The sequence below is a fragment of the Eptatretus burgeri genome, unplaced genomic scaffold (assembly GCF_056783735.1).
Source record: "Eptatretus burgeri isolate ZD-2024b unplaced genomic scaffold, Ebu_testis_v1 Ebu_testis_scaffold_123, whole genome shotgun sequence".
Lineage (NCBI taxonomy): Eukaryota > Metazoa > Chordata > Myxini > Myxiniformes > Myxinidae > Eptatretus > Eptatretus burgeri.
The window spans coordinates 1-4553 of record NW_028222073.1 but is presented as its reverse complement, the minus strand read 5'-3'; the positions used below and the strand labels follow the sequence as shown (position 1 = coordinate 4553).

General features: G+C 38.4%; 1 long non-coding RNA gene across 1 annotated transcript; it reads right to left on the bottom strand.

Moving 5' to 3' along the window:
- Positions 1 to 450: 450 nt before the first annotated feature.
- Positions 451 to 2816, bottom strand: LOC147007536 (uncharacterized). The gene is made up of 3 exons (XR_015054128.1): positions 1476 to 2816; positions 1218 to 1376; positions 451 to 970 (listed from the first exon to the last, which is right to left on the bottom strand). It is a non-coding gene; the product is annotated as an uncharacterized LOC147007536 (long non-coding RNA).
- Positions 2817 to 4553: the final 1737 nt, after the last annotated feature.

Genomic DNA, 4553 nt, shown 5'->3' with positions numbered 1-4553 from the left:
TCCCACACAAGCTCCACCCACATAAACCCCTGCCCATATAAACCCTGCCCAGATAAACCCGTCCCACATAAGCCCTGCCTGCACAAGCTCCACACAAAAACTCCGCACACATAAACCCCTCCCACACAAGCTCCGCCCACATAAACCCCCGCCCACACAAGCCCCACCCACACAAGCCCCACCCACACACACACACCCCGCCCACACAAGCCCCTCCCACACACACCCCACCCAAACAAGCCCCCCCCACCGAAGCCCCGCCCACACAAGCCCCGCCCACACAAGCCCCACCCCCCCTCATCCCCCTGTGCGCCCCCACCTTTGACCCACCACCTCCCTCATCCCACCCCCACCCTTCCCCACACACACACATGGGGAGGGGAGGGTTGGGATGAGGGGGTGATGGGTCATTGGGGGAGCGCACCTACCCCCCTCCCCCCCCAACCCCCCCCCCTTTACATCTCTTTTATTCTTTTCTTGTAATTCAGAATCAAGTAATTGTAAACAAAACAAATATAATTTATTAATATTGAAAATATTAAATATTCATTTGCGAGAATGTACAATCTTTCCCAGCAATCTTCTTCAGATGCCTTGTGATTTCGAAACTCAGACACCATATTCTGTTTTGAAACAAAAAGTGGATAATAATTAGGTTCTATAAAGATAATTACATGGTAATATGAATAAGCCTCGTTGACCACTGAATTAACACACCAGGAGCCTGTCATCCTTTCAAGGTCAATAAAATGAATTCCAGTGTACTGACAAAACCACGTCCAAACTAATGATGCAACCAACATAAGGCGACATTCTAAAGAGAGAGTGATATTAATAATAATTCAGAAATATTTACCTCCAGAAAATCATGTGTTGTACGAGTGATATTAATAATAATTCAGAAATATTTACCTCCAGAAAATCATGTGTTGTACAAGATTGCTTCAACAGCTGATGTTGTGCGATAGTGCTGAAAAAAAAAATAAGTCAAGGGTATAGATGAAGAGACAGACAGGGAAAGCAACACACACACACACACACACGCACACACACACACACACATACACACACACATAGACACACACACACGTGCCTCACCATTGGTTTAATTCATTCGAGATCAGAGACCAGTCATTATAAATCATTGGCCTCTTCAATAAGAGCAGAGAGAGGTAGGTAGAAAGACAGACAGAGAGAGGCACACACACGTGTCTCACCATTGGTTTAATTCCTTCGAGATGAGAGGACGTGATAAGACTTCATGCCACTCATTGAAAATGTCTTTCAATTCTCTTCTAAAATCATTGATCTCTTCAATAAGAGTATTAATTTCATGAACCACGTCGTGATATGTGAACTCAATTTCTTCCAATGCCCTGTCAGGGAAAAATATATATATATATATCAGAATTATCATGATTTAATTAATAATCATTTGCTTCATCGTTCAAAGAGAAAAGCATACACAAACTTACCAACTCTGTAGTGGGCTGTTGGCTTCATCGGAAGAAATATCGTCCATGCCTCAGTTGTAAAAATGAAAATTCCGTCTGGCAGAAACTTTGTCTGGCGAACCGCTTATAAAGCAACGATGAGGAAATTGCTTAATCATTGGGTGTGGGCACAGGAAATGACAAGCTTCTCTTAATGATCTCATCTGGCCACCGCCCGAGTTGCAAATCGTTTTTGGACATAAACCACGCCATAAAAGTTTTGATTCAAATGTTTTCAGTTCGTGTTCTGAGATAAAATATAAACACGAGACCTTGTCTCACAGAATAGTTCCTATTTTTTCACAGCATGACAGTCCAAAACCACTTCCTCATTCACACAGCACGGCCGTGTCAAAAAACACTTCCTCATTTTCACGGCATGAACTGAAAACATTTGAAACAAAACTTTTTTTCTGGCATGGTTTATGTACAAAAATGATTTGCAACTCAGGAGGTGGTCAGATGAGATCATTAAGAGAAGTTTATCATTTCGTAATGGCACAAAAGGGGTATCTTAAAAAATATAAAGATTCAAATGTTTTGTTTTTCAATATTTTAGATGGGGATTATTGTGCAAAGAAAATTAAACTATTGAAGGAATTTGAGAATGAACAAATGTTTATAGGTTCAATGAGTGAGCTAAACAATATGCATTGGTTATTTGATAAAGAGTGTCCCGGGGCTTAGGCGTTTCAGATATTTCTTTCGAATCACCTTTAACAAATCTTTATCTTGTTGTATGGGTTATTTGATAAAGAGTGTCCCGGGGCTTAGGCGTTTCAGATATTTCTTTAGAATCACCTTTAACAAATCTTTATCTTGTTGTATGGGTTATTTGAATAGAGAGCCCCTAGGTTAAAAGGGGAAATAAAAAAATGACCGTTTTTACAGCCATTTTTCCCTGCTGTGCAGGGGTTTGGCTTTTTCTTGAGGCAATGTTTTATGGCCAGATGCCCTTCCTGACACCAACCCTGGTCGCCTCTTACGACACACAGGGATATGGTACACCTATTCTAATCGGGGCATACACCGGGACCAGTACACTGGCACTCATTTCGCCGACCTCGGAAGGATGGCAGGCTGAGTCAACCCCCTGGTGTTAATTCAGCAGCCAACGGGGCTTGAACTCAGGACCCTGGGATCCCAAGCCGCCACCCTAACCACTAAGCCAACACCAGGCTCCAGGTTAAAAGGGGAGACAAATAAATATACCTTGGGCTAAAAAGGGGATTTATTTTTTAGGGGAAAAAAAAGAAAAATTTCATGGCTGAAAATCCCCCATTCATTTACATGGGGAAAAGTGAGCCAGAACCAGTATTCTTTCCCTACTTATATATATATACATATATATATATATATATACACACATATACATATATATATATATATATACATATATATATATATATATACATATATATATACATATATATATACATATATATATATATACACACATATACATATATATATATATATATATATACATATACATATACATATACATATATATATATATACATATATATATATATATATACATATACATATACATATACATATATATATATATATATATATATATATATATATATATATATATATATATATATATATATATACATATATATATATACATATATATACATATATATATATATATATATATATACATATATATATATATATACATATATATATATATATATATATATATACATATATATATATACATATATATATATATACATATATATATATATATATATATATATATATATATATACATATATATATACATATATATATATATACATATATATATATATACATATATATATACATATATATATATATATACATATATACATATATATATACATATATATATATATATATACATATATATATACATATATATGGTGTTGGCGCAGTGGTTAGGGCAGCGGCTTGGGATCCAAAAGGTCCTGAGTTCAAGCCCCGTTGGGCTACTGAATTAATACACCAGGGGGTTGACTCAGCCTGTCATCCTTGCAAGGTCGGCGAAATGAGTACCAGTATACTGGGCCGGTGTATACCCCGGTTAAAATAGGTGTACCATATCCCTGTGTCGTAAGAGGCAACCAGGGTTGCGTCAGGAAGGGCATCCGGCGTAAAACATGTGCCAAATCACTATGCGGATCATACGGATGATCCGCTGTGGCGACCCCAAACGGGAGCAGCCGAAAGAAGAAGAAGAAGAAGATATATATACATATATGTACATGCATATGTTTAGATATCCACAACAGTTGTGGACGATCAAGGACTCCAAGACAGTGGCGGGCTGTGATGTTTGTACACATAACGAAAATGAGGTCATTTTAAGAGCAGGGATCTGAAAATGATAAGGTGGGGGAAGAAATGAAATTTAACGCTTCCAGAAAACTACCGTGGAATAAGTTTAATCAAACAGCAGCAAAAACCTACAATCGCCTCCTTCTCAGAATTCGCCCTAAATTAGAAAAGATCTAATCCTACGCCCGAATCAAAATGGTTTTAGGCCCCTTTGATCGACATCTTCTCAGATCCTTGCACTCGGGCACATCATTGAGGAAGTACGCAATCACCAAAAAGAGGCTGTTGTCATCTTCACAAACTTCAGGAAAGCCTTCGACTCCATTGACAGGAAAAATACTTTTCCAAATTCTACACCCATATGGTATCCCTGAGTCGATTGTGAAGGCCATACAAATTATGTATTAAGATACCTCTGCAGTTGTTTAACTCCTCAAAGAGAGACTGCACCTTTTCAAATCGACAATGGAGTTCTTCAATGTGACCCCCTTGCTCCTTACCTGTTTACCATTGCCTTGGACTATGCCCTAAGAACTGTGATTGAAGACCCAGTCTATTGGGCTTGGCTTAACTCTCTCCCGGCATAGAAGTCACAGACATCCAGCCCAGCACATTTCTGACCTCGTCTTTGCTGATGACATAGCACTTCTCTCAGACATGTTTATCAAAATGTACTCCTACTTCACAAGGTTGAATCTGCTGCTGAATCTATTGAGCTTGTAC